Source organism: Emys orbicularis, chromosome 1, assembly GCF_028017835.1.
Source record: "Emys orbicularis isolate rEmyOrb1 chromosome 1, rEmyOrb1.hap1, whole genome shotgun sequence".
Lineage (NCBI taxonomy): Eukaryota > Metazoa > Chordata > Testudines > Emydidae > Emys > Emys orbicularis.
Genome location: NC_088683.1, coordinates 59,425,366 through 59,444,865, shown reverse-complemented (window position 1 = coordinate 59,444,865; position 19,500 = coordinate 59,425,366). Strand labels below are relative to the sequence as shown.

At 41.8% G+C, this 19,500-nt stretch overlaps 1 protein-coding gene across 1 annotated transcript in view; it reads right to left on the bottom strand.

Annotated features, from left to right (window-relative positions):
* TMEM117 (transmembrane protein 117) overlaps positions 1-19,500 on the bottom strand; it is a 346,737-nt gene that overhangs the window by 217,996 nt on the left and 109,241 nt on the right. The window lies entirely within an intron of this gene.

The window sequence follows — 19,500 nt, the reverse complement described above, 5'->3', positions numbered from 1 at the left end:
TGCCACACTGATAACAAAAATGTTTGTCTTGTGTTCTAAAATGAGGAATGGACAGGTGATTTTAAAAAGCCTGTACTAGTTGCGACCCATGAATAAGACACTGTTTTTACATATGTGCACTAAACCAGATTGACAAACGAAATTTCCATCCCACAGGAAATTTCAATAGTTTCACATTTGTTTTCAACCTCAATTGGGATATAAAAACTTCGCCAAAAGAAAAGTTCTGAACATTCTCAGTTTGGAAATGCTGTTTTGCTGGACTACATCTCCCATGCTGTTCTGCAATCTCTCTTTCTAGCTGAGACACTGCACAAGAGATGTAGTCTGGCTGGGGAGCTTGACCCGGGGAGAATGGGGCATAAGGCACCCAAACTACAACTCCCATGAGGCACTGCTTTGGCTCAGGCAGGCACAGAGGTTAATGTCAAATTAACCTGAAATGAAACGTTTTGTTTCAATTTGCCTTGACAGAAAATTGAGAAACTTCAGAAAAAATGAGCATTTTCCCATGAAAAATTCAAATTTTGTGGAAACCATATTTTCTGTCAAAAAACATTTGTACTTAAAATTCCTGACCAGCTCTAATGTGCACTAATATAATTAGAAGCTTTTCCTTCTGGACCAGTCTGTAGTGCCAAACAGCACCTTGGATGACCCAACATTTGTTGCCTCTGCATAGATCCAATTTAAGGAAAGACATAAAAGAAAGGCATGGTGTAGTGGAGAAAAGCTTTTAGTGAATACATTGGTCCCCAAAGAACTGGGAACCAAGAGCTCCGGAGTATTCCCCCAAGCAATGACTCTGACTACTTCTGTGAACATATGAGAGTCATTTAACTTATCTGTCTAATTTTCTCCACTAACAAGATGGTGATAATAATACTTAGTTATCTACATCAAAGGGGGTGATCTGAGGTGGAATTAAATAAAAGTCTGAGTATTGCCTTGAAGATTAAAGGAACTATACAGGTGCTAAGTAGCATTGCTATTTTATTATTACAACAAATGGTAGATTTTAATCAAGGGGTTCGAATTATTTTAGGTCACTAAAAGTTTCACTGGCAAAGAGTTGGCAAGTAGCCATAGGCATAAACTGTCATCATTCTTTATCTGGTGCAATAGTGAAGTCAAATGAAATGGAAGCAATGTTATCCCAACATCTCTCATCCACCATAATTTCTCTAAACTCTTTCCCCATGATTTCTCTCTCTCCAGTCTTTTTCCTGTAGGCAAACAGGATAGTCTCTAAACCCAAACTATCCCATCTATATTCAGAGTAGGTAATAGTAACTCTGTCTCTTCCCCCTCCCCATACAAGGTCTCGTTCTCCTTCTCCCAGGCCCTGTTCATTCCTCTATGATCACTTTCATAAGTTCACAGAGTTTAAGGCCAGAAGGTACCATTAGATCTAGTCTGACCTCCTACATGTTACTGGTCAACAAATTTCATCCTTTTCCCCCCATATTGAGCCCAATAATTTGTTTGACTAAAGTATATCTCCCAGAAAGGAATCCAGCTTTGATCTGAAGACATCAAGAGATGGAGAATCCACCACTTTCCTTGGTAGTTTGTTCCAGTGGTCAATCACCCTCGCTGTTAAAAATGTATACAATAGTTCTAATTTGAAAGTGTCTGGCATCAGCTCCCAGACACTGGTTCTACCTGTCTCTGTTTATTTTAACAGAGGTAAAATCACCTCCTTACTCCTTTTCACTACACCCCATTTATACATCCAAGGATCACGTTAGTACTTCTTGCCACTGCATTGCTCTTTCTGCTCCTCCAAGGTTCAACCATCTGATGCACCTTCATACTGCATACAGAGGTTCTCTTAAGCTCACAACCTACTGGAGAAGAGGAAACACTGCTTCTTGACTCAAAATCTTTTAACTACTTTAGTGCCATGCAAGGTTATAAAAGCAGGAGCAGCACAATGATGGACATGGGAACACCCCTGAGTTTTCAGTGCCCTGTGTTGCTGCACAGGTCATTCACTCATCAAGGCAAACTCTGTCCCTCTCTAGCTGACTCTGCCTGCAGGTAGTAAGATAAAATTTTATAAGACAGCTCTCTGTGAATAGACAAGCAGAGTGAGAAAAAGCTTTTAGTACATGCATCCACAATGAAAAACACAAATAGGTCACATTTTGGCCTGCCAGACTTGATAGCACCCCATCTGCTGACAGATGCAGATCGACAAAGGTTTTTTGGTTGTTTAGAAAAGCAAAGCAACGTAATATTTTTAGCTTGTTATCTATTTGGAATTATACATGCTATTACAATAAATAAAAGGCGGTCAGCAATTCTTAAAAGGCTGGTATTTTCAATCATACTGTCTCTTCCTGAGCCTGCAGAGAAGCAGCATTGTGTAGCAGACAGAATAATGTCTTTTTAGTTACAATGTGCCAACTGCTGAATAGAGGAGATACTATGCAAAAAATAATTCACTCTACGATCCACTTTTATTTCACTACTTTGGGTGTTATAATGTGCTTCTTTCCTATCCTAGTAAATGGAAGTCACTTTTCCTCCCAAAGAGCCACTGGGCCTGATTCTGGCCTGTCCCTAGCCCATGTACACTGCTCCAATGGTGTGCAGTGTTAGTAACAGCCTCCAAGGGAACAGTCCTGGTGCAAGACCAGCATAGGGCTGGCATATGCAGCCCTACACAAGACCTCTATGTAGGAGTATGCTACGGTAGAGCCAGGGACATGAGAGGGATCGACTGCAGGACAATCACTGGCTGTCCTGAGCTGAAGAACAGCCATAGGAAGCAGAACGGAGGCTGCCATAAATTAAAGCAGACACTAGGACTGTTATAGCTTATACTGTAGATCACTCCAGTCCCTGGAGGACCCCAGTATCTCAGGGCCATAAAGCCGTCTTTGACGCCCCTTCTCCTGGGCTGAGCCTTTTGAGAGGTGCAGAAGAGTGATTTCAGATATACTGTAAGTGCCCAGATGTGGCCTGCCAAGTCCTAGAACACACAACGCTGTTCCAGTTTGCTATCTATTAAATATGGTGGTGCAGTCTATGCAGACTATTGATTCTAACACTTCAAGGTTCAAATCTGCTACTCCTCAATCATGTTTGCACTAAACTCCTCTTCTTCCCCTTTATTTTTCATCACTGTCAACAAATCTATCATCCTTTCTGTCCTACAGGCTCAATCATCTTTCCTCCTTTCTCTCCTTCTATACATACTCCCTCAGCCCTATCATTTCATCTCCAAAACCCGCCAGTTCCTGGCCTTTGACACCATGAAAACCCTGGTCCAGGTCTTGAACGGGCCTTGACTATTGTAAATTCCTCTTCACTGACCTCTCCAAGACTCAACTAACTTAAGTTATGCATAAGGACACCATAAAAGTAATGCACATTGCCCTATGCTACAACAATATTCAGGTCCTCTGCAACATAGGCCCCACTTTCTACTTCTCCATTTGTCTAGTTTTGCTTCACCCTCATGTTTTCCTCACTCAGCTCAAGCTGCTCACCTTCAGGCCCTTTCACATCCTGTTCCCATGCCTACATCCCTGCTTCCCTGCAGTTCTCTGTGTCTGGAACTCACTTCCTGATCCAGTTCACGACACCTACACCCTCTTCTTTTTCATATACCTTCTCAAAACTCAAATCTTCAAGGAAGCTTATAAACTATACCCATTTATATTAAGGCCAAACTGTGTAACCCTTAAGATAGGCACAAGCTACCATTAGAAAACTGTAGGTAAAGGGCTTACTGTAAAAAGGTATTTCATATTGGTTTTGCACTGGATCAAAGACCAAGAGAGTCTTCTATCATTTATAAACTGTGAGGGTCTCTGTTATTGCTAGTTGCCCACTAAACCAAAACAAGAGCAAAATATTTGACCTATCAGGTATTTGGCACCAGCACAAAAGACTGAAAAATAATTTTACTACCTATTCTTTATGTAGCCCTTCTGCCAGGTGGAGGCAGCAGCAACAAAGGCCAGGCTCCATATCTAGGGCAAAAATAACAGGAGTACTTGTGGCACCTTAGAGACTAACAAATTTATTAGAGCATAAGCTTTCGTGGGCTACAACCCACTTCTTTGGATGCATATAGAGTGAACCATATATTGAGGAGATATATATACACACACATACAGAGAGCATGAACAGGTGGGAGTTGTCTTACCAACTCTGAGAGGCCAATTAAGTAAGAGAAAAAAATCTTTTGAAGTGATAATCAAGATGGCTCAGTACAGACAGTTTGATAAGAAGCAAGTGTGAAAATACTTACAAGGGGAGATAGATTCAATGTTTGTAATGGCTCAGCCACTCCCAATCCCTATTTAGCCCTGAGTTGATTGTGTCTAGTTTGCATATCAATTCCAGCTCAGCAGTCTCTCGTTGGAGTCTGTTTTTGAAGTTTTTCTGTTTTAAGATAGCCACCCGCAGGTCTGTCAAATCTAGGGCAGTGTTTCTCAAAGGTGACCACTGTGGCTGCATGTGGCCACCAAGGGCTTTTCTTGCAGCCACAGCAAAGTAGTGCCCCCTCTCCCCTCTTGCTCCTGGATGCACCACCCTGGTGTTGGTTGCTGACTCCAGCCCTGGGCTCTGGCTGAGAGGCAGCAGGCCCCAGGCTCTGGCCATAGGGCTTCAGGCTCCAGCCCCCTGCTGCCTCCCCTGACCCTCCATCCAGAGCTTAATTTGTCCCCAGGCTTGCCAGGGCTGAGTAAGTCTGCTGTGAAAAGTGATACTTGTATGTTTGTTAATATCACTTTTCACAACAGACTTACTAGCTAGCAATAAACAAATTACAATGATTTGGACATATCTATGTGCATATTTATTTGGTTTTCCTAAAGCTAATTAGCAATTTTAGGAAAAAAAATTTGAGAGCGGCCACCAGCAAGAGTTGGTGGCTGCACTCTAAGGCCACCAAAAATTTGTCCTGAGACCCCCTGATCTAGGGGTTCCTCTTAGCACCACAAAACGGAACTGGCTCAAGCCCCCACCCAGTAATCTGGTAAAATTTACCACCCCTGGGTACTCCTAAGAATCAATACTTCCTTTCTTGCAAGCATTGAGTCTATGTGTAACAAAATAAAACGTTTATTAAAAGGGAAAAGGAGGCCCAACATTAATTTGGGAAAATACCACAACTACAATTCAAAAGCATGTGACCATAGGCAAACACCCATCCCAGTGTGTTGGGCAGTATCCTGTGCCTCAGTTTCTCAGCTTGTATTGTGAAAGTCTGACAAACAACTGTCCCTGAACACACCACTCCCTGCTCCCTCCGCTGCACCACACTCATAGTTTCAGATCCTTGGTTAGCAAAGACCCAGAGTTCAGAGGTGAGTTCACCTCCCAACCCTGGGGGGTGTTGAGCAATGCTGCCTGTGCAACTGGCTTACAGCTACCACTGCCTCTCTGCCACCGCTGGCTGCTGCTGCCACTGCTCTTTCTATGCCGCCGCTGGCCACCACTGCTTGCTGCTCCCACAATATCACCTTCTGAGGTTCTGCCACTTCACTAAGAGCTGGGTTAATTCAGCTTTCAGTGATTTCAGCAGATAGAAACTGCACTGGCAGGAGATTCCCCACTATGTTGTCTTTCACTGGAACGCTGTCCCCACACAAGGTCTAAGGCTTGCCCCTAGACTTGCTCGGCAGTGATGTCAGCTATAAGAATCACCAACCGAAAACAAGGGCTCTCAATTGAATCTAGTCAGCTCTATCTTTAAACACTGGAGAGTGGTAGGTCGAATGGTGTCCAGAACTCCACACCACCAGATAGAAACACCTGTCCCTACCCATTTTCCTTCGTCATTGGGATTTGGGGGGGAGGGATAGCTCAGTGGTTTGAGCCTTGGCCTCCTTAAACCCAGGGTTGTGGGTTTAATCCTTGAGGGGGCCATTTAGGGATCTGCAAAGGGAAAAAAACAAACAAACAACTGTCAGGGATAGTACTTAGTCCTGCTAGTGAAAGCAGGGAAGTGGACTCAATGACCTTCAAGATCCCTTCCAGTTCTATGAGATAGGTATATCTACATCTATACCCCTTGCTTAGCAAGCAAGGTTCAGTTTAGGGTGACCTCCTCAATCATAGCATGCTAAGCACAGTTCTGCTGCCCTCTACTTGTACAATAAGGATAACATTTCATTACTCCTGCATTCAAATACTAGAGTGATTTGCCAGCCAAAATTGATCATTTTGGCAAAGCAGCTCCATCTGCTGTGCACCTAGGCAGAGTAGGTGTGTCTATGCCAGTGGTTCTTAACCTATTTACCACTGTGGGCCGCATCCAATACTACCTGTATGGCCCTGAGGATGTCACATGGACTGCAGCTGTTTGCTGGCTGGGCTGCAAGCAGACCACAGGCTGCAGGTTGAGAACCACTGGTCTATGCAAACACAGTGTGCTCCTGAAGGCTTTTACTCCAGTTTATCTCTAAATGGCAAGGGAGAGCTCATTCTGACCCTGGTTACACTTATGACCCTTTCAGTGCTAGGTGAAGTTCATTCAAAGGCACTACAGGAAACATTAATGAGTGACTAACTACAGCTTGCTTTGCCTGCAGACAAAACCAAAGCTTCATTAACAATTCTGTGTTGCCACTCTGCTAATTTAAACTGCCACCGTCTCTTCCCAAAGGAGAAGAATAAAATGTCCATACCAGTGTACAGTGATGCAATACAATACCTCCAAAGCTACAATGTCCCGTGACACAAAATATACATATTACTGAACCTGATGTATCTAAATCTAGTTAACATTTATATAACTTTAATCAAAATAACTAAGTATAGAGGGATTTAAGCTCACATTAGATCAGTTAGTATGTACTTGCAATCTACAATAGGTTTCACCCAGGGAGTCATTGTTTTCTTGACATCTCATTTAATTGATAACCAGAATCTCAGAGAAATCTCTTGGAAAGGAAATCATTTAGTCAGCCTAGTGGCCTGGCAGTAATGTGCTTCCCTGTTTCCTTGGGCAGCCGTAGAGGAACAGAAATGGAACTCTTTCCACCTGGTAAAACTCTACACCACATCCCTTTATTGAAAAAGCCTCTCCAAGACGCAGATGTCATTCTCCACCCTCCATTCTCTCACCCCTTGAGGCTGATTTACAGAACTGTTGACTGTGGTCCTGGAGATAAGCTGTCTTTTCCTCCCAGTGGAGATAAGTATAGTCTAATGATAAGAAAGGGACAAAAAATTGAAAAGAGAAGACAGCAGGGAAAAGGGACAGAGTCAAGAGACAAGAATGAAGATGACACGCGAAAGAACAGCAAGCCCAATTTAAACTCATTCATAATACCATTAGCTGTGGGAAGGTGAGAACTCTTGTGGCACACACTTCTGTGACCAGAAAGATGGAGAAGGATGTCCTTACTCTGATTCATGGAACTCTTCATAGCCAAAAGTTGCTGTTTTTATTAAAACAGTTATTTCATTGAGTCATATTTTAATGTGATTTTGAAACTCTTTACAATGAACAGTACCTGTGACCATTGGTGGTTCAGACCTGGAGTTTTTATTAGTCATCATCACCTGTTTCATAGGCATTTTGTCACATAAATATAATATGTATATGCCCAGAATTGGCATGAGAGAGGTGAGGAGAAATACGGGCTGAAAGCCAGAATTCCTGGAGCTGGTGCTGTGCTACACCTACAAAGAGTACAGCATACACTTCTCTCTGTATTGGTTCAGTGTGGCCGGCTGCTGCACACGAAGGGAAAATGACTCTGCCCTCACCTCATCCCCTTGGAGGCTAGCAGTGACATTAGCCTAGCACAATGCCTATGCTTGTCACTTAGACTGTGTCTGGACCTTGGTCAGGGCGGTGAGAAGAAGAATGCCCCTTGTGCCTACTCTTCCCCCCTGTGTAGACAAGACATTCCCTAACAAAATATACACATACATATACACTCAGAGACACTTTATTAGAGCAGATGCAGACTCTCAATACAAAGGCTAAGCTCCAGGTCCTCCCCCTCGCTCCCCCTACACACACAAATGTGCACCAAAATTTAAGGGTAAATTTTCAAAGTGATTGTCTGCCTCACCTGTGATAAGTTTAGCCAACCTCCTAGCCAGAGTGTAGGAGTACAAGGGTCATGTAACAGGGCATAAGACTAACAGACCTGCTGGGACATATAAAGTAGCCTAGGTGCAGTCAGGAGAAAGACTCCAGGAAACAGACCTGGGAGTGAATACTCCGTTGAAGAGTGAGAGGTAAGAACATACATAAGAACAGCCATGCTGGGTCAGACCAAAGGTCCATCTAGCCCAGTATCCTGTCTTCGGGCAGTGGCCAATGCCAGGTGTGAAGAAATTCTTCCTTTTGTTTGTTTTAAACCTGCTGCCTATTAATTTCATGTGGTGACCCCTAGTTCTTGTGTTATGAGAAGGAGTAACTAGCACTTCCTTATTTACTTTATCCACACCAGTCGTGATTTTATAGACCTCAATCATATCCCGCCTTAGTCGTCTCTTTTCCAAGCTGAAAAGTCCCAGTCTTCTTAATCTCTCCTCATATGGAGAGATGGCTGAATACATAGGAAGAGGCCCAGGAAAGGGAGAGCAAGGGAGTTGGTGATACAGAGGCCGATAGCCCAGTGGTTTAGGGTACCAGTGCTGGAAACCCATAGTAAAGGGTGGGTCTAGGTTCCCTTTATGCTGCCACCCTACGTGAGGAGTGCAGACATCCAGTGTTTACTCAGGAAGTAAGATACTATTAGCGTACAGGCTTAATAAGTATGAAGTGGTCTATTAGGTTTTGCCACTAGTGCATATAGCTTGTGTAACAACCTGACCCAGCCACCACTCTGGATGGTCATTAGATCCCATGTGCTCCTAAACCAATGGGGGTCTGGGCAGGGATGGGTCACAGTTCTTTGCTCTGGGTCTCTTAGGCACACACTCAGCTACAGCCCTTGTGTCTGCCACCCTTCTTTGGAATGTGGGGCTCTGCAGCCCAGTCGCTTTAGACCCCCAAACCAGTACCTCAGCCCTCTGGAGCTCCAAGTAGCTTAGACATGTTCCCTCAGAGTTCCACTTCACTTTGGCACTCTGGGCTTCTTGATTAACCCCTACAGGGACCATGTAGCAGTCAAACAAGGAACACAGGCTTTACAAATAATTTCTTAACCACAGACACATTTGCTTTTAAGAAAGTACTAAAGAGTTATAGATCTTTGAAAATTAAAGCAGCCCAGAGCTGCACCCACCATCACATCCCACTTTAGTCTGATCTCACGCCTTCTGTGAGTCTGAGGGCAGCTCAGCAGTTCAGGCAAGGCAGATTCCCTGCTGCCTTCTCTCGCTCTTCAGCCCAGTCTTCTGGCATGTGGCACTGGAAGACCTCCCCTTCTCATAAAGTATCCCCCTTTTAAATACAGTCTCTGTCCCTGGTTTACTATGTTCCAAACTAGAAACTCCAACCCCTAGCCATGTGAGTCCCAAATGAAAAAAAACCAATGTCTTCTGAGGTGGGCCAGTCATTGAGAGTCATTCAAAGCTGATGGTCTCTAATGGCTCTTTCACTGATAGTTCTTTCTGAGCTGTCCCATAGACCTCCCTGGCAGGGCAGTGTCTGGAATACACTAGCCTTGTCATGGTCAGGCTGGCTTTTCAACAGAGAACCTCAAAAGTCATTTGGCACACAAAATGGAAGTCACAGTACAAAATGGAGTTCACAATTCAATATAGACATGTCACAGCTGGATCTCTAGAATAATGTTCAACATGAGTAACAGCTGAAAAAAAGTCTGACCTCTAGAATTAAGCTATAATTGTTTCAGTCTCCCACAAACTTTGTTACTCTCCCTATCTATGTCCATCTGTTTTACAATTCTGTCATTTTTACCTAATGAATTAATTGCATTCAGTTAACTGACAGCAACACCAGAGTGCATTACTAAAGGATAACAAATTAAATTCTAATTATGGTTCCTTGTGAAGGGGAAATTAGGTATAAACATAATCAAACTCCATTATAAAATAAGTATGTTAGACATTTGCAATAAAACATGTGCACTGTTCAAATTATAGTCAACTATGATATGTTATGCACAAGGGTAATATTCATTTATAAAACTCAAAGAATAGCACGTCCCACACAAATGGGGAGGATATTTATATTTTTATCATAAATGTTTCATCTTCAAACTACAAGTTTTCACAGATGGCACCAAGAAGAAAACATTGCCCTTATGGTGATATGAAAACTATTTTGTCATAGACTTTAAGGTCAGAAGGGACCATTATGATCGTCTAGTCCAGGGGTAGGCAACCTATGGCACGTGTGCCGAAGGCGGCACGCGAGCTGATTTTCAGTGGCACTCACACTGCCCAGGTCCTGGCCACCGGTCCAGGGGCTCTGCATTTTAATTTAATTTTAAATGAAGCTTCTTAAACATTTTAAAAACCTCATTTACTTTACATACAACAGTAGTTTAGTTATATATTATAGACTTATAGAAAGAGACCTTCTAAAAACGTTAAAATGTATTACTGGCACGCGAAACCTTAAATTAGAGTGAATAAATGAAGACTCAGCACACCACTTCTGAAAGGTTGCTGACCCTTGGTAGTCTGACCTCCTGCACAGCGAAGGCCACAGAATCTCACCCACCCACTCCTGTAATAAACCCCTAACCTATGTCTGAGCTATTGAAGTCCTCAAATCACGGTTTAAAGACTTCAAGGTGCAGAGAATCCTCCAGCAGTGACCCATGCCCCACGCTGCACAGGAAGGCGAAAAAACCCCAGGGCCTCTGCCAATCTGTCCTGGAAGAAAATTCCTTCCCGATCCCAAATATGGCTATCAGCTAAACCCTGAGCATGTGGGCAAGACTCACCAGCCAGACACTCAGGAAAGAATTCTCTGTAGTAACTCAGATCCCACCCAATCTAACATCCCATCACAGGCCATTGGGCATATTTACCACTAATAGTCAAAGATCAATTAATTGCCAAAATTAGGCTATCCCATCATACCATCCCCTCCATAAACTTATCAAGCTTAGTCTTAAAGCCAGATATGTCTTTTGCCCCCACTGCTCCCCTTGGAAGGCTGTTTCAGAACTTCACTTCTCTGATGGTTAGAAACTTTCGTCTAATTTCAAGTCTAAACTTCCTGATGGCCAGTTTATATCCATTTGTTCTTGTGTCCACATTGGTACTGAGCTTAAATAATTCCTCTCCCTCCCGGGTATTTATCCCTCTGATATATTTAGCTAGTGTTTATCCTTCTGATATATTTAGAAAGTGTTCTTAAACTGAACATGTGCTGAGTCATCATCCGAGACTACTGTAACATGAAATATATGGCAGAATGCAGGGAAAACAGAGCTGGAGACATATAATTCCCCCCCAAGGAGGTCAGTCACAATTTAATTAACGCATTATTTTTTTTAATGAGTGTCATCCACATGGAAGCATGTCCTCTGGAATGGTGGCTGAAGCATGAAGGGGCATACAATGTTTAGCATGTCTATTTCATACCTGCAGTCTACAACAACCACCATCATTCCACAGAATGAAAGCGGCACTCCCAAAATAGTATTCTCCTACCATAATAGCAGCACATTCCCTTAACTGTCTGTTAGTCTGTCCTCACATCCTGCAAAATTTGATCACTAACAAGGGATCACTGTGTGTCTACATCTCCAAGTAGTTGAAATACCTGTTTGAAAACAAGTGCAACAGCTGCTCATAGTGGAAAATATTCTTTGTAGTGTGTTAGTGTCTCTGAATTTGAAAAGGAGAAGAGAGAAAAGAAACAGATTCAGGGAGAAAGAGAAGTGCTACGCAGAGGAGGATATTAAACAAGCAGCGGACAGTGTTCAGATTCTGAAAAGAGGATATTTTAATTACTGCTGTCTAGAAAGATAGGAAATTTTTTGTTTCATCTGCTGCTATGTAGTTTGGTAAAGTATCATCTTCATCAGAAAAAAGCAACAGAGGGTCCTGTGGCACCTTTAAGATTAACAGAGGTATTGGAACATAAGCTTTCGTGGGTGAATGCCCACTTCGTCAGATGCATGCGGGCATTCACCCACGAAAGCTTATGCTCCAATACCTCTGTTACTCTTAAAGGTGCCACAGGACCCTCTGTTGCTTTTTACAGATCCAGATTAACACAGCTACCCCTCTGATCTTCATCAGAGAGTACAAAGAATAGTATTGAAAAAATTAGCATATATTAGAAATGGATATCTCCAGCAGTCACAACTCTTTTCTCTAGAAGATAAATTCAAAACATCTGGTTGTCCAGCTGGTCAATGAACTCAAAACTACATAGATATGCTGGGGCAGATGTTCAGCTGGTGTAAATTAGTATAGCTCCATTGACTCCAATGGCCAGAAAGGATAGACTTCACATTTCTGAGGGTCTCAATCCAACATTTTTTATAACACTGGTCTCTCTTTATTTGGTCTGTGCCATTCTTAAGGGTATGCTGCACACAGGATTTATCTGCCTTAGAAAAAAGAAAACCAGCTCTTTAACAAGACAAGGGAGGAGTCCTGTTTGGAAATACTTAAGAAGAGCATTTGGATACAGAGTCCTTCACTGAGGGCTCAATACTTCAAAGTTCCAAGAAGTTTGGCCCCAGTCCCTCAAGTCACTTGAACATGTGCTTAACTTTAAGTATGTGAGTAGTCCCAACAGGAACTGGATTGAGATCTCCAGCAATTGAAGTCCACCTTCCAAACAGGTACAGCAGGGGTAGCAGCAGTGCAACACTATCCTTCAAAACAAAAAAGTGTGTAAATTAGGGCTATCGTGATTTAAAAAATTAATCACCATTAATCGTGTGATTAATCGCACTATTAAACAATAATAGAATACCATTTGTTAAATATTTTTGGATGTTTTCCACATTTTCAAATATATTGATTTCAATTACAACACACAATATAAAGTGTACAGTGGTCACTTTATATTTTTTTATTACAAATATTTGCACTGTAAAAATGAGAAAAGAAATAGTATTTTTCAATTCACCTCATACAAATACTGTAGTGCAAGTTCTTTACCATGAAAGTTGAACTTACAAATGTAGAATTATGTACAAAAAATAACTGCGTTCAAAAATAAAACAATGTAAAGCTTTAGAGCCTACAAGTCCATTCAGTCCTACTTCTTGGTCAGCCAATCACTCAGACAAACAAGTTTGTTTACATTTGCAGGTGATAATGCTGCCCGCTTCTTGTTCACAATGTCACCTGAAAGTGAGAACAGGCATTCTCATGGCACTGTTGTAGCTGGCATTGCAAGATATTTACATGCCAGATGTGCTAAAGATTCATATGTTCCTTCATGCTTCGACCACCATTCCAGAGGACATGTCTATGCTGATGACGGGTTCTGCTCGATAATAATCCAAAGCAGTGCAGCCCGACGCATGTTCATTTTCATCATCTGAGTCAAATGCCACCAGCAGGTGGTTGATTTTCTTTTTTGGTGGTTCGGGTTCTGTAGTTTCCGCATTGGAGTGTTGCTCTTTTAAGACTTCTGAAAGCATGCTTCATACTTCATTCATCTCAGATTTTGGAAAGCACTTCAGATTCTTAAACCTTGGGTAGAGTGCTGTAGCTATCTTTAGAAATCTCATTGGTACTTTCTTTGCGTTTTGTCAGCAGGGCCGCCTAGTGAGGGGGGCAAGTGGGGCAATTTGCCCCAGGCCTCGGGCCCCGCAGGGGCCCCCACGAGAATATAGTATTCTATAGTATTGCAACTTTTTTTTATGGAAGGGGCCCCCGAAATTGCTTTGCCCCAGGCCCACTGAATCCTCTGGGCGGCCCTGTTTGTCAGATCTGCAGTGAAAGTGTTTTTAAACTGAAAAACATGTGCTGAGTCATCATCCGAGACTACTATAACATGAAATATATGGCAAAATGCAGGGAAAATAGAGCTGGAGACATACAATTCTCCCCCACGAAGGTCAGTCACAATTTAATTAACGCATTATTTTTTTAATGAGCGTCATCAGCATGGAAACATGTCCTCTGGAATGGTGGCTGAAGCAGGAAGGGGCACACAACGTTTAGAAATCTGGCACATAGATACCTTGCAATGCCAGCTACGAAAGTCCCATGTGAATGCCTGTTCTCACTTTCTGGTGATATTGTAAATAAGAAGTGGGCAGCATTATCTCCCGTAAATGTAAACAAACTTGTTTGTCTTAGCGATTGGCTGAACGAGAAGTAAGACAGAATGGCTCTAAAGTTTTGCCTTGTTTTGTTTTTGAGTGCAGTTATGTAACAAAACAAAAAAAATCTACATTTGTAAGTTGCACTTTGACAATAAAAAGATTGCACTACAGTACTTGTATGAGGTGAATTGAAAAATACTGTTTCTTTTGTTTCTCATTTTTACAGTGCAAATATTTGTAATCAAAAGTAATAATATTAAGTGAGCAGTGTACACTTCGTATTCTGTGTTGTAATTGAAATCAATATATTTGAAAAAATCCAAAAATATTTACTAAATTTCAATTGGTATTCTATTGTTTAACAGTGTGATTAAAACTGTGATTAATTTTTTAAATTGCGATTATTTTTTTTAGATTAATTGCAGTTAACTCACGTGATTAACAACAGCCCTAGTGTAAATCTGAGAGAATAACTACTTCAGCAACTAAGATTTAAATACTAGTCAGTGAAAACTCCTTGTTATAAGATATGATCATAGTTAAATATTAAATGGATTAAGAACTGACTACCTGACAGATCTCAAAGTAATTGTTAATGGGACTCATCACTGAAGGGGGGTGTGGTTTGTAGTGGGGTCCTGAAGGGGTGTATTCTTGGTCCAGTGCTATTCAAAAATCTTAATCAATGATCTGGGGGGAAATATTAAATTATTGTTGGTAAAGTTTGCAGATGACACAGAAACAGATGGTGGTAGTGACAGATAGTTCAGCAACATAGAGTAATCTGGTAAATCAGACTCATTCAAACAACATTTTAATAGAGCCAAATACGAATTAATAAATTAGGAATAAAGAATGTAGGTCACACTTACAGGGTGGAGGACTTCCACCAGGAAAGCAGTGACTTGGGGATCCTTGTGGACATCCAGCTGAACATGAGCTCCCAGCGTGATGCTGTAGCTAAAGGGGCAACGCAATCCCTGACTGTATAAACAGGGAAATATTAAGTAGGACTAGGCAGTTGGTATTACCTCTGTATATAGCACTGAGGTGGTTGCTGGAATATTGTGCCCAGTTCTGGTGTTCAGACTTTATAAAAAAAAAGATGCTGAAAAATTGGAAAGTATTCAGAAAAATGATACAAGAATGACAGGGGTCTGGAAAATTGCCTTACCCCGACAGAATTAAGAATCTGCATCTATTTATCTTATGAAAGAGCAGGTTAAGAGATTACTTGATCACAGTCTTTAAGTACCTGCATAGGGAGATTTCTTATAGTGGAAGGCTCTTTAATCTAGCAGACAAAGGCATAACAAGATCCAGTGGCTGAAAGTTGAAGCTAGACATATTCAAAGTGGAAATCAGCACAAATGTTTAACAGTGAAGATAATTAACCAATGGAATGTGGTGAATTCTCCATGACCTAAAAGATATGCTATTGCTCCACCAGAAGTTATGCACCTGATGCAGAAATTACTAGGTAAAATTCTATGGCCGATGTGATGTAAGGGGTCAGACTAGATGACCCTAATGGTGCTTTCTGGCCTTAAAATCTATCATATAGAAGCATAAGACTTTGGGAATTACCACAACAAATAGAAATCAGACCATATCCCCAAAATTTCTAAATATTATACATTAAAAAAATATTAAACACAGATTTAAATTACCTACTTTCTGGAATAATTGAAACACAATCAGTAAAATATTCATTTTAACCTTGATCTGCATTGTTGTAATATTTGTTTTTTAATTTAATACTTGTTTGAGTTGAATTTACATTTGCATTATTTGAGTATAATTAGAATAACACCCACTGCCCTATTTTTCCCCTTTGCATATCCCTAGAGACTCTCAGTACTGTAAGTGTCTCAAATTTGTCATATCACAGCCATATAACTACTCCTATGTTAGTCTCACTCAATCCCCTCTTATTTAGACTATGACCATGTAGCTAAGTAGGAGGCTGGACCACTAACTGAAGTCCATAATGATGTGTCTGTGATCTTCATGGATAATTTACAGTGACATGTCTATTGATATGTCAAGAGAAAACACACATAAGTGTCATAGTCAAATGCTTGGTGGCAATTTATTCTGGCTATTCTGCTGGTGTAATTTTAATGAGTACATTGCAAGTTCTCACATGGGACCCGCAGACCATAACAAGATGTTACTTTATACACATTGCAGGCACTTGGCTGTCATTTAGTTCTCTGCTGACAAAAATGAAAATTATACTATATATCTGCACAATGACATGCAATAAAAATGGTGTTATGTTTCATACATGATTTATAAAATAGAAACCACAGCATGTGTACATTTGGTCGCAAACAAGATGTAAATGAGATGTGTGGAGGCATATGTGTAACTAGTTAGGGTTTTTAAATGTCTATAGGATTTTGTTGTTTATGTGTATATATTTATATATTAGAGAGAAAACAAGATTTATGTTCTGTCAGGCTTTTGAGTGAACATTTAGTTTCTTTTTTATTTGTATGAATGACAGGTTACATCTTCAGGGGCAGGTTACTTATGGCTTATTGAGCCATTATTTTAGGACACTAGGAAAAAATAATAAATATTTGATGGAAAGCACCTAGTCAGAGCTGTCAAAAGTGCTATATAAGTCAACAAATGAATAATAAAAAGTAGACTTTTGCTATAAATAGGCCTTTCCTCTTTCGTACAAGCTTGTTAAAAAAGGAGGGATTTGGATAGGAGGGGTACCTCTGATATACAACAGTGAAAATACAAGGATTCCTTTGAATTCACAATGTTATCTAAACGCACTACAACAGACTTTTCAAAACCTCACTTTACATTCCCATCATCTCATGTCTGTACTGTACATCTGCTTTCTCTGATCTGCATTATCAGCTGAAGGAAACAAGGCGGGGGGAGAGAAGTGTTCATAACAACTTGGTGGTAAATGTTGTTGAGAGAGCCCAGATGAAAAGCTTGCTAGTACAAACTGTAAGAATATTTATGTGGCATTACCAGATCTTTCATTTATTCATTACTCATAATTCACTTTTCTAACTCAGTTACATACTTTATAATAATCTCACTCATTCCCATGTTCTTTGCTACATTCTGTTGTGTTTTGCATTATACACCCCCTCATGTTTTAACAGCATCATGAGAACATAGAACATTCTCTAGTCTAATGAATATTTTATTAGTAACTTTTGAAATGAAGGAAGTGAGCTTGATGGTGGCTTATTGGGGTGGTCCAGGTGCAGGGGGAGCAGGGCTCATGGGGGGTTTCTGAGTGCAGCAGGGGGTGAGGCTTGCGGGAGAGTCTGGATATGAAGGAATCTAGATGCATGGGGGTTGCAGATGGGGGAGCAGCTCCCTGTACAGGGATCCCTCCTCCTGCAACTGAGGAGCGATGGGTGCAGGAATTGTGAGGGGGAGTTTGCAGAGCTTCCTGCAGCTGGGGGAGAAAGCTGGGGTTGGGTCTGACCCAGCTCTGGATGCCATGCAGGGGAAGAGGAAGTCCCGTTCTCCCCAACCCAGCCAGGACTAGCAGCTGAGCCGAGCGCAGGGTAGGAGCGACCAGCCGGGTCTTCCCCAGTCCTGCCCCCGCCCTACAGTGATTTACCTCTCTGCTGGTGGCCCTAAGCACCCAAAACATACAGCTTTGGGGTCACATGATCACTCTTCTGGCTTCCCTTCACTTCTCTGTCAGAGAGTCATTTTTTGCAGGGAAGCAAAGAAATCTGTGGGGAACACAAATTCTGTGCATGTGCAGTGGCGCAGAATTCCCCCACGAGTAACCTGGCATTGGCCACTGTCAGAAAACAGGATACTGGGCTAGATGGACTATTGGGGTCTGACCCAGTATGGCCGTTCTTATGTTTGTTATGAAACCATAACTTAATATCTAGCAATACACATGGGGCCACATGCTACCATATGCAGGCTTTTCCATGTTGGGATTTGGAAACTGTACAAACTTAAAGTCAGAGGGCCAGATCCTCAACTGCAGAGTTTCCGTACAATCTGCCCACTGAAGGATCTTGGTTTGCTTGTCTGAGGGGATGGCTGGTTGTGGTTGATGAGTCACTCTTTCCTGAAATTCCACAAGGATTCTCTCAAAAGCAGGAAGGGATTTGGCTAATGCAGGATGGGTTGGGGAGCATCATGCCCTTGATGTGAGTTCACTGCCCTCCTGTGAATGCCCAAATGTGCTAGATTTCTCTTCAGATATTAGGGTATTCTTAGATTTGGAAGGTCATCATGCCATCTGTAGTAGAAAGCCTGAAACATAAGCCCTTGTATCAGAGGCCTAAACTAAAATAGTGGTCAAACCTTGCTAATATAAAGCAAAGTTCGCAAGACAGACTGTGAGCAGAAGTCAGGTTCTGCCTGCATGCAGGCTCACAGAACCTGGCAAGAACAGGGCTGGTATTGCATAAACACACTCATTCCTGAGAAAGGCTAGGCACAGGACACTCACGCAGACATATTCCAGAAGGATGGGACCAGAAAACCCCGATACCAAGTATGATAGAGGCACTCCCTGAGAATGATACAGGAATATAGTGACCCCCTCTTAGAAATAAGGTCAGGATGACAGGGTGAGGGATAGAGATGTTTTGATCAAACCAACATGCACAAGGTAATGCGTGGTAACTAACCACGTCAGAGGGTGGTGACTGACCATGTCAGAGGGGCAATAAGTAACTTGTTTGTATTGATGTATAAAATGAAATCTGGCTGGCCTAGGGGGCAGAGGAAAGTCCTGCCACTGACTGAGCTCATCCATTGTGACGGGCATACATGTGTTAGTGGTCCTGTAGCGTCTACGGGATAATAGGACTGTGCCTCGTTAACAATGAACCTGGCCAAGTGCCTTTGCTACTGAATGGGTCTGTGGTTATTGGGCAGTTCGATCGGAACCTGCTGTACAGGTTATCTGGCCAGAGCCAGTGCAGCACATAGAGAGAACACACACACCGCCAATATCTGACTACACCATCTGCCCACTACATATGGAAGGAAACGCTTAACTTTTGATGGGCTGATTTGCCAGAAACTTTGTGACCTCAAAGCTTTTTCTGCCCAACTTTTCCCTTTTGTTTGAGAGGGTAGCAGAGGGAGAATGATTTAAAGTACATTATGATATGTGTTCCATATGACTTTATACAAATGTGATGTTAATGTCAACTCTTAGATAGCACCTTCTTTTATTATGTCATTACATTTGACAGGCCAACGCATGTCTAATACTCTGACCTGAAAGTACCCAAAAACTGTGTTCAGAATTTTAATGGACCTTTTGTTTATATTGATTTATAGACTGGGCACCAACGTAAGAGTTATCCTAGCCCAGCTCCATACTAAA